The sequence below is a fragment of the Canis aureus genome, chromosome 23 (assembly GCF_053574225.1).
Source record: "Canis aureus isolate CA01 chromosome 23, VMU_Caureus_v.1.0, whole genome shotgun sequence".
Lineage (NCBI taxonomy): Eukaryota > Metazoa > Chordata > Mammalia > Carnivora > Canidae > Canis > Canis aureus.
In genome coordinates, this window is record NC_135633.1 from 51,229,911 (window position 1) to 51,240,749 (window position 10,839).

At 37.3% G+C, this 10,839-nt stretch overlaps 1 pseudogene; it reads right to left on the reverse strand.

Moving 5' to 3' along the window:
- Positions 1-7,301: 7,301 nt before the first annotated feature.
- On the reverse strand, positions 7,302-8,051 carry LOC144295124 (large ribosomal subunit protein uL30 pseudogene; annotated as a pseudogene).
- Between the last annotated feature and the right edge of the window lie 2,788 nt (positions 8,052-10,839).

Here is a 10,839-nt window from a genome sequence, read left to right on the forward strand (position 1 = left end):
AGTAGTGTCCACAAAGGCCAAATGATGAAAAGACCCCAGATGTCTATCAACAGATGAATGGATAAAGAAGTTGTGGGATGGATATATATAATGGAATATTACTTAGCCATAAAAAGAATTAAGTCCTGCCATATGCAACAATATGGATGGAACTAGAGCATATTATGCTAAGTGAAATACGTCAGTCAGAGAAAGACAAATACCATGTTCTCACTATGTTGAATGTAAGAAACAAAACAGATGAACATAGAGGAAGGGAAGGAAAAATAAACAAGATGAAAATTGAGAAGGACGTACATACACTATAAGAGACACAGACTCTAGGAAAGAAACTGAGGGTGGCGGGAGGGGAGGTGGGTGGGACAAAGGAATAATTGGGTGTCAGGCATTAAGGAGGGCACTTGGTGTAATGAACACTGGGTATTATATGCAACTGATGAATCATTAAATTCTACCTCTGAAACTAATTAAAAAGAAAAAAAATTAGTACATGGCCAGGCACATAACCTAACCCTAACCCTAACCATACCATTAACCCCTAACCCTACCCTTTAGAGAGGTCTCTGAACTGCCAGGCACATACCATCACCCTAACCTTAAGTCTAGGGCTAAACCCAACCTCGATGGGAGAGAGTGTGTTCATGAACACATGATGATAATAAAAGCTGAGAAGCAGCCTATTTATTCTGGAGATGACCCCAAGCATTTAAGTATTGGTAATATTTCTAATAATGTGTGAAAGTAGAGATAAAAACAGAAGAAACTGTTGAATATTTATTTAAAGATTATGTAGAGCTCAAAGTCCCATCCCTATCTCAGCTCAGTAGATGGCTGCCATATTCTATTATATTCGATATATTCTATTGTCATCCCAGCAGAAGTTTGGGGATTTATTATCTGGAGAGGTCTCTGAACTGTAGGATGGCAGGCCACACACTCTAACTTCAACCCTAACCCCAAACCTAACATGAACCTTAATACTAATCCAATATTTGAGAAAAAAAATATACGGTATATGTATATCCACTGATATTCCATTAAATATTACCAGCCATAATAAAGAATGAACTCTTGCCATTTCCAATGGTATGGATGGAGCCAGAGAGAATTATGCTTATTGAAATGAGTCCATTAGACAAAGACATATACCATATGATTTCACTCATATGTGAAATTTAAGAAACAACAACAATAAAAATGAGCAAAGGGAAGAAAAAACAGAGTGCCAAACCAAGAAACAGACTGTTAGATACAGAGAACTAATGGATAGTTACCACTAGGGAGGCTGGTGGAGGACGGGTTATATCGATGATAGGGGGAATAAGTGCACTTGTTTTGATGAGCACCAGGTGTTGTATGGAATCACTGAATCACTGTATTGTATGCCTGAAACTAATATTACACTATATATAAACGACCTGGAATTTAAATTAAAAATTTAAAAAGCAGTATTCATTTGTGGGTAGTCAGTGCATCTGTGGAGGGGCCTAAATAATCCAAAAGTTGTATGGAACACAGTATTCAGAACCCAGGGAATGTGTCAAGCAGATCAGAGAGTGATGTTTTTATACTCACATTAAATACCAGCTTGCACTTATAATTATCATTTTGTAAATACAGAAGAATTCCAGTTCTCAAAGTTTTACAAATAATTTTTTAAAAAAATCCAAACTAATCAATCATAGGTCTGAATGGTCCAACATGCATTTCTGAAAAGTCCTCATATTTGTACTGTCTCAGATCAAGTAAATGTTTCTACACTATTCCATAAATCTTGTCAATTACTGAACACTTTAAATTGTAAAAAAAAAAAAAAAATTGGAGCAACACAACCTGTAAAGTGAAAGTAGCTCGAGATTTGAAACCAGAAGCCTTAGTAGTGAGTTCTGGCTCTACCAATTAATACGCCTAAGACTTTAAGCTTCAATTTTCATCTGCAAAATTGAGATAATAATATTTATGATTTTTTATGAACAGTATATGAGATAGTATAAAATGTATATATTATAAAATAACATACAAACCAACTGTTTAATGACATATTGCAGGCAGATATTTGTAAAATGAGTGAATGAATGATTCCTTTATTCACTATAAAAAATGAGAAGACTTGAAAAAAGTTAATCCTTTCAAATTTAAGGGAATGTTATGGTTTACTTTGCATGCTATGCCCACTGCCATAGTGGAGAGACAACACCAAAGAACAGCTCATGCCAAAATACATGTATCTGTGAAAGCCCTAAATTGTATTGTACTTTCCATTTTTTTCAATTAATATTAAAATAAGCCATTTATTTCTTGTAATTCATGATACAAAAGCCAGGCAAAGTTATCACAAGAAAAGAGAACATCTAGTAGTATGATTGCTGGTTGCAGAGTAGTTCTAATTTTTAACTTTTTGAGGACCTTCCATACTTTTAAAAGTGGCTGCACCAATTTGCATTCCCACCAAAGTGTAAGAGGGTTCCCCTTTATCAACATCCTAGTCAACATCTGTTGTTTCCTGTGTTGCTCATTTTAGCCATTTAGACAGGTGTGAGGTCATATCTCATTGTAGTTTTGATTTATATTTCCCTGATGATGAGTGATGTTAAGCATCTTTTCATGTCTCTCAGCCATCTGAATGTCTTCCTTGGAAAAAATGTCTATTCGTATCTTCTGCCCATTTCTTAGCTGGATTATTATTATTTTTTATTTGATAAGGTCTTTAAAAAATTTTTATTTATAAAATATTTATATATTTATTTATTTATTTATTTATTTATGAGATAGAGAAAGCAAGGGTAGGGGCAGAGGAAGAGGGAGAGGGAGAATCTCAAACAGACTACACTGAGCATGGAATCCTATATGGGCTCCATCTCACCACCCTGAGATCATGACCTGAGCCAAAATCAAGAGTCAGACACTCAACTGATGGAGCCACCAAGGCGCCCAAGTTTGGTAAGTTCTTTATAGATTTTGGATACTAACCTAAATGGTCAAATATGTCAATTGCAAATATCTTCTCTCATTCTGAAGGTTGCCTTTTAGTTTTTTTTTTTATTCTTTCCTCCACTGTGCAGAAGATTTTTATCTTGATAAAGTCCCAGTGGTTCATATTTGCTTATGTTTCCCTTGCCGTTGGAGAGGTATCTAGCAAGAAGTTGCTTCAGCCCAGGCTAAAGAGGTTGCTGCCTGTGTGCTCCTCTAAGATTTTGATGGATTCCTGTCTCATATGTAGGTCTTTATTCCATTTTGAGTTTATTTTTGTGTATGGTGTAAGAAAATGGTCCAATTTCATTCTTTTGCATGTTGCTGTCCAGTTTTCCCTGCACCATTTGTTGGGGAGACTGAGTCCCCCCACCCCATTGGATATTCTTTCCTGGTTTGTTGAAGACTGGTTGACCATGTAGTTGTGGATCCATTTCTGAGTTCTCTATTCAGTTCCATTGGTCCTATGTGTCTGTTTCTGTGCCAGTACCATACTGTCTTGATGACTACAGTTTTGTAATACAACTTGAAGTACAGAACTGTGATGCCTCCAGCTTTGGTTTTCTTTTTCAACATCACTGTGGCTATTTGGGGTCTTTTGTGGTTCCATACAAATTTTAGGATTGCTTGTTCTAGCTCTATGAAAAATGCTGATGGTATTTTGATAGGGATAGCATTGAATATGTAGATTGCTTTGCACAGACATTTTAACAATTTATATCCTTCCAATCCATGAGCATGGATATTTTTCCATTTCTTTATGTCTTCCTCAATTTCTTTCATGAGTGTTCTATAATTTTCATAGGACAGATCTTTACCTCTTTGGTTAGGTTTATTCCTAGGTATCTTATGGTTTTTTGGTGCAACTGTAAATGGGATTGATTCCTTAATTTCTCTTTCTTCTGCCTCATTGTTAGTGTATAGAAATGCAAGTCATTTCTGCGTGGTGATTTTATGTCTCATGACTCTACTGAATTTGTTTAATGGTACTAGTAATTTTTTGGTGGAGTCTTTTGGCTTTTCTACACAGAGTATTGTGTCATCTGTGAAATTAAGAGTTTGACTTCTTCTTGGCCAATTGGAATACCTTTTATTTATTTTGTTTGATTGCTGAGGCGAGGACTTCTAGTTCTATGTTGAACAACAGTGGTGAGAGTGGACATCCCTGTCGTGTTCCTGATCTTAGGGGAAAAGCTCTCAGTTTTTCCCCATTGAGAATGATATTTGCTGTGGGCTTTTCATATATGGCTTTTATGATAGTGAGGTATACTCCCTCTATCCTACACTGTGGAGAGTTTTAATCAGGAAATGATGCTGTATTCTGTCAAATGCTTTTTCTGCATCAGTTGGGAGGATCTCATGGTTCTTCTTTCTTTTATTAATGTGATATATCATGTTGATTGATTTGCAAATGTTGAACCACCCTTGCAGCCCAGGAATAAATCCCACTTGGTTGTGGTGAGTAATCATTTTAATGTACTGTTGGGTACTATAGGCCAATATCTTGGTGAGAATTTTGGCATCCATATCCATCAGGTATTTTGGTCTATAATTCTCCTTTTTGGTGGGGTCTTTGGTTTTGGGATCAAGGTAATGCTGCCCTCATAGAATGAGTTTGGAAGTTTTCCTTACATTTCTTTCTTTTTCTTTTTCTTTTTCTTTTTCTTTTTCTTTTTCTTTTTTTTTCTTTTTCTTTTTCCTTTTCTTTTTCTTTCTTTCTTTCTTTCTTTCTTTTTTTTTTTTTTTGAAACAGCTTCAGAAAAATAGGTAACTCGTTCCTTAAATGTTTGGTAGAATTGCCCCAGGAAACCATCTGGCCCTGGACTCTTGTTTGTTGAGAGATTTTTGATTACTGACTCAATTTCTTTGTTAGTTATGGGTTTGTTCAGATCCTATTTTTCTTCCTGTTTCAGTTTTGGTAGTTTATATGTTTCTAGGAATGTATCCATTTCTTTTAGATTGTTTAAGTTTTTAAGCAGTATATGGTAATATAGTTGTTCATAATTATTTGCAATTGTTTGGTGTTGGTTGTGATCTCTCCTCTTTTGTTCGTGATTTTTTAAAAGATTTTACTTATTTTTTCATAAGAGACACACAGAGAGAGGTAGAGACATAGGCAGAGGGAAAAACTGGCTCCCTCCAGGGAGCCTGATGAAAGACTCGATCCCAGGACCCTGGGATCATGAACTTAGCCAAAGGCAGATACTCAATCACTGAGCCACCCAGGCACCCCTTTCATTATTTTCTTTTTAAATTTGGATCCTTTATCTCTCTTTTTTATAAATCTGGCTGGTGGTTTATCGATCTTATTATTTCTCTCAAAGAACCAGCTTCTAATTTCATTGATCTGTTCTACAGTTTTTTTTTTCTTAATTTCTGTATCATTGATTTCTGCAATAATATTTATTATTTCTCTTCTCCTGATGAATTTAGGCTCTATGTCCAGTTCTTTTCCCAGCTCCTTATGTATAACATTAAATTGTGTATTTGAAACTTCTCTTGTTTCTTGAGAAAGGCATGTATTATCATATACTTCCCTCTTAGGACCACCTTTGCTGTATCCCAAGGGTTCTGAACTGTCATATTTTTACTTTAATTAGTTTCCATTTATTTTTTAAATTCTTCTTTCATTTCCTGGCTTACCCATCCATTCTTTAATAGGATTCTCCTCCTACTCCTCCAAGTATTTGTGGTTCTTCCAAATTTTGTCTTGTAGTTGAGTTCAAGTTTTAAAGCACTATGGTCTAAAAATATGCATGGAATATTCTCAGTCTTTTTGTACCATTTGAGAGCTGATTTGTGACCCAGTATATGACCTCTCTGGAGAATGTTCTGTCTGCACTAGAGAAGAATGTGTATTCTGTTGCTTTAGGATGAAATGCTCTGAATATACCTGTGAAATCCATTAGGTCCCGGGTGTCATTCAAAGCCGTTGTTTATTTCTTGATCTTCAGCTTAAGTGGTCTGTCCATTACTGTGAGTTCGGTGTTAAAGTCCCCTGGTGCTATTGTATTATTGTGTTTATTTTTGTTATTAATTTGTTTATATAATTGGCTGCTCCCAGTTTAGGGGCATAAATTTTTATAATTGTTAGATATTCTTCTTGGGTAGACCCTTTGATTATGATATAGTGTCCTTTTCCTGTCTTATTACAGTCTTTTGTTTAAAATCTAATTTGTCCAAGATAAGCATGGCTCCCAGCTTTCTTTTGATGCCCATTAGTATGCTAAATGGCTCACTTTCATTCTGGAAGTGTCTTTGGGTCTAAAATGAGTCTCTTATAGACAGCATATTGATGGGTCTTGCTTTTTTTTTTTTTTCAATCTGATACCCTCTCTCCTTTGATAGGCTCATTTAGTTCATTTACATTCAGAGTAATTATTGAACGATAAGGATTTAGTGCCATTGTATTACCTCTAAAGTTGCTGTTTCTGTAGATTGTCTCTCTTTCTTTCTCTTCTTGTTACTTTTGGTATGTCTCTTTGCTCAAAGGATCCCTTTTAATATTTCTTGCAGGGCTGGTTTAGGATTCAAATTCCTTTAGTTTTTTTTGTCCTGGGAACTCTTTTTATCTCTCATTCTATTCTGAATGACAGGCTTACCAGATAAAGTATTCTTGGCTGCATATTTTTCGCAACTTAGCACTTTGAATATATCATGCCAGTCCTTTATGGCTTGCTAGGTCTGTGGATAGGTCTGCTGCCAACCTTCTGTTTCTACCCTTTTAGGTTAAGGATCTCTTGCCACTAGCTGCTTTTCTCTTTGTCACCGAAATTTGTAAGCTTTACTATTATATATTGAGATGTTGACCTATTTTTATTGATTTTGAGGGGGATTCGCTGTGCCTCCTGGATTTGAATACCTGTTTCCTTCCCCAGATTACGGAAGTTCTCCCCTATAATTTGTTCAAATAAACCTTTTGCCTCCCCCTCTCTTCATCCTCTGTCACCCCTATTATCTGGATATTATGTTGCTTTATGGAATCACTGACATCATGATGTCCCCCTTCATGATCCATTAGTTACCTTTCTCTCTTCAGCTTCCTCATTCTCCATCATTTTGTCTCCTATGTCATTGATTCTCCCTTCGGTCTTCTTTATCCTTGCTGTTAGTGCCTCCATATTTGACTGCATCTCAGTAATAGTTTTTTTATTTTTGGCCTGATTAGATTTTTAGTTCTCTTATTTATCCAGAAAATGAATCTCTAGATCTTCTATGCTCTTTTCAAGCTCAGCTAGTATCTTGTTTTATTTTATTTATTTATTAATTTTTCCATTTGAAAGTAGTCATTTATTAACTGACCAGATTACAAAAATAATCATGGCAGATACCTTAGTTCATCCTTCTATAATTTCTATTGATCTGGTATTCCCTGTTGCCAGCATCTCCACCTTCTACAAAATGGGTGGTCTTTTTCTTCATTCCGCCACGTGGAGAAGATAATTTGAAGGGCCATAAAAAGTTGTTCACTTCTTTGAAACGTTTTCCAACAGAATAGATCTCATGAATCAGATCCTCCAGGCACATGATGCCATATTTACCAAGAGATCGGGCAATCAATGTGTTATCTGTCAGGGCAATTCACTTCTTGTTCATCTTGCCATAACCACGCTTGTAGATCAATTCATTCACTGACATCAGATTTGGGTACACCCATGCTATATATGGTTCCACAATCCTTAGCATGTTAACTGAAGCCTTGTTGAGTTTAACAAAGGTTCCATTGAAGATCTGGCGAAGGCGAAGAAGCTGCAACACCTTTCAAACCTTTGGGCCCACACCATTGATACCTCTGATCCTGATGACAAATGCCAAATTGGGTTCTGCAGGGACATAGAACTTGTCAGCTTTTCTCCCCATTCTTGCCATGTGAATCTCAGTTCTGTATATCTGCCTGTATTCCTTGTGGTAATGCTTAGCTTTTTCATAGATAAGCTTCCTCCTTGTCTTTAGAAGCATCTTTTGGGCAAACTTCTTTCTCAGATCCTTGATCTTCAACTCTGCGAAATTCCTTTGCTTTTTCTTAAGGGTTTCTGGCACAACAGGAACCTTCTTCTTCTTCTCTTCTGCACCCTCCATGGTTCCAGGCAGAAAAGAGCTAATTGTTGTTGTAAATTCCAGTTTAGCTATATTACTTATATCTGTATTGATTAAATCCCTGGCAGTGAGTGCTACCTCCACTTCTTTTTTTGTTTCTTTTATATATTTTTTCCTCAACTTCGATTTGCCAACATATAGCATAACACATAACACCCAGTGCTTATTCCATCAAATGCCCCCATCAGTGCCTGTCACCCAGTCACCACATCCCTCCGCCCACTTCCCCTTCCAACACCCTTTGTTCGTTTCCCAGAGTTAGGTGTATCTCATGTTTTGTCACCCTCACTGATATTTCCCACTCATTTTCTCTCCTTTCCGCTTTGTTCCCTTTCACTATTTTTTATATTCCCCAGATGAATGAGACCCTATAATGTTTGTCCTTCTCCGATTGACTTACTTCACCCAGCATAATACCCTCCAATTCCATCCACGTCGAAGCAATGGTGGGTATTTGTTATATCTAATGGCTGAGTAATACTCCATTGTAAACATAGACCACATCGTCTTTATCCATTCATCTTTTGATGGACACGAGGCTCCTTCCACAGTTTGGCTATTGTGGACATTGCTGCTAGAAACATCGGGGTGCAGGTGTCCCCGCATTTCACTGCATCTGTATCTTTGGGGTAAATCCCCAGCAGTGCAATTGCTGGGTCATAGGGCAGTTCTATTTTTAACTCTTTCAGGAACCTCCACACAGTTTTCCAGAGTGGCTGTACCAGTTCACATTCCCACCAACAGCGCAAGAGGGTTCCCCTTTCTCCACATTCTCTCCAACATTTGTGGTCTCCTGTCTTGTTAATTTTCACCATTCTGACTAGTGTGAGGTGGTATCTTATTGTGGTTTTGATTTGTATTTCCCTGATGGCAAGTGATGTGCAGCATTTTCTCATGTGCTTGATGGCCATGTCTATGTCTTCTTTGGTGAAATTTCTGTTCATGTCTTTTGCCCATTTCATGATTGGATTGTTTGTTTCTTTGCTGTTGAGTTTAATAAGTTCTTTATAGATCTTGGATACTAGCCTTTCATCTGATATGTCATTTAAATATCTTCTCCCATTCTGTAGGTTGTCTTTTAGTTTTGTTGACTGTTTCTTTTGCTGTGCAGAAGGTTTTTATCTTGATTAAGTCCAATAGTTAGTTCATTGTTGCTTTTGTTTCCCTAGCCTTCATAGATAGATCTTGCAAGAAGTTGCTGTGGCCAAGTTTGAAAAGGTGTTGACTGTCTTCTCCTCTAGCATTTTTTTTTAAGATTTTGTTTATTTATTCATAGAGACACAGAGAGAGAGAGCGAGGCAGAGACACAGGCAGAGGGAGAAGCAGGCTCCATACAAGAAGCCTGACGTGGGACTCGATCCCGGGTCTCCAGGATCACACCCCAGGCTGCAGGCAGTGTTAAACTGCACCTACGGGGCTGCCCTCCTCTAGGATTTTGATGGATTCTTGTCTCATGTTTAGATCTTTCATCCATTTGGAGTTTATCTTTGTGTATGATGTAAGAGAACAGTCTAGTTTCATTATTCTGCACGTGGCTGTCCAATTTTCCCAGCACCACTTACTGAATAGATTGTCCTTTTTGCAGTGGATAGTCTTTCCTGCTTTGTCGAATATTAGCTGACCATAGAGTTGAGGGCCCATTTCTGGGTTCTCTATTCTGTTCCATTGATCTATGTGTCTGTTTTTTGTGCCAGTACCACACTGTCTTGATGATCACAGCACAACTTGAAATCCAGCATTGTGATGCCCCAGCTCTGGTTTTCTTTCTCAATATTCCCTGGCTATTCGGGGTCTTTTCTGATTCCACACAATTCTTAAGATGATTTGTTCCAACTCTCTGAAGAAAGTCCATGGTATTTTGATAGGGATTGCATTGAACATGTAAATTTCCCTCAGTAGCATTTGACATTTTCACAATGTTAATTCTTCCAATCCATGAGCATGGAATATGTTTCCATCTCTTTGTGTCTTCCTCAATTTCTTTCAGAGTGTTCTGTAGTTTTTAGGGTATAGGTCCTATATCCCTTTGGTGAGGTTTATTCCTAGGTATCTTATGCATTTGGGTGCATTTGTAAATGGGATTGACTCCTTAATTTCTCTTTCTTCAGTCTCACTGTTAGTGTATAGAAATGCCACTGAATTCTGGGCATTGATTTTGCATCCGGCCACACTGCCAAATTGCTGATTGAGTTCTAGCTATCTTGGGGTAGAATCTTTTGGGTTCTCTACGTATAGTATCATGTCATCTGCAAAGAGGGATAGTTTGACTTCTTTGCCAATTTGAATGCCTTTTATTTATTTTTGTTGTCTGATTACTGAGACTAGGACTTCTAGTATTATGTTGAACAGCAGTGGTGAAAGCAGACATCCCCGTCATGTTCCAGGTCTTAGAGGAAAGGCTCTGAGTTTTTCCCCATTGAGAATGACATTTGCTCTGGGCTTTTCATAGAGGGCTTTTAAGATGCTGAGGAATGTTCCCTCTATCCCTACACTCTAAAGAGTCTTGATCAGGAATGGAGTCTGTATTTTGTCAAATGCTTTCTCTGCATCTATTGAAAGGGTCATATGGTTCTTGTTTTTTCTCTTGTTGATATGATCTGTCATGTTGATTGCTTTACGAGTGTTGAAGCAGCCTTGCATCTCGTGGATAAATCCCACTTGGTCATAGTGAATAATCTTCTTAATGTGTTGTTGGATCCTGTTGGCTAGTATCTTGGTGAGAATTTTTGCATGTGTGTTCATCAGGGATATTGGTCTATAATTCTCCTTTTT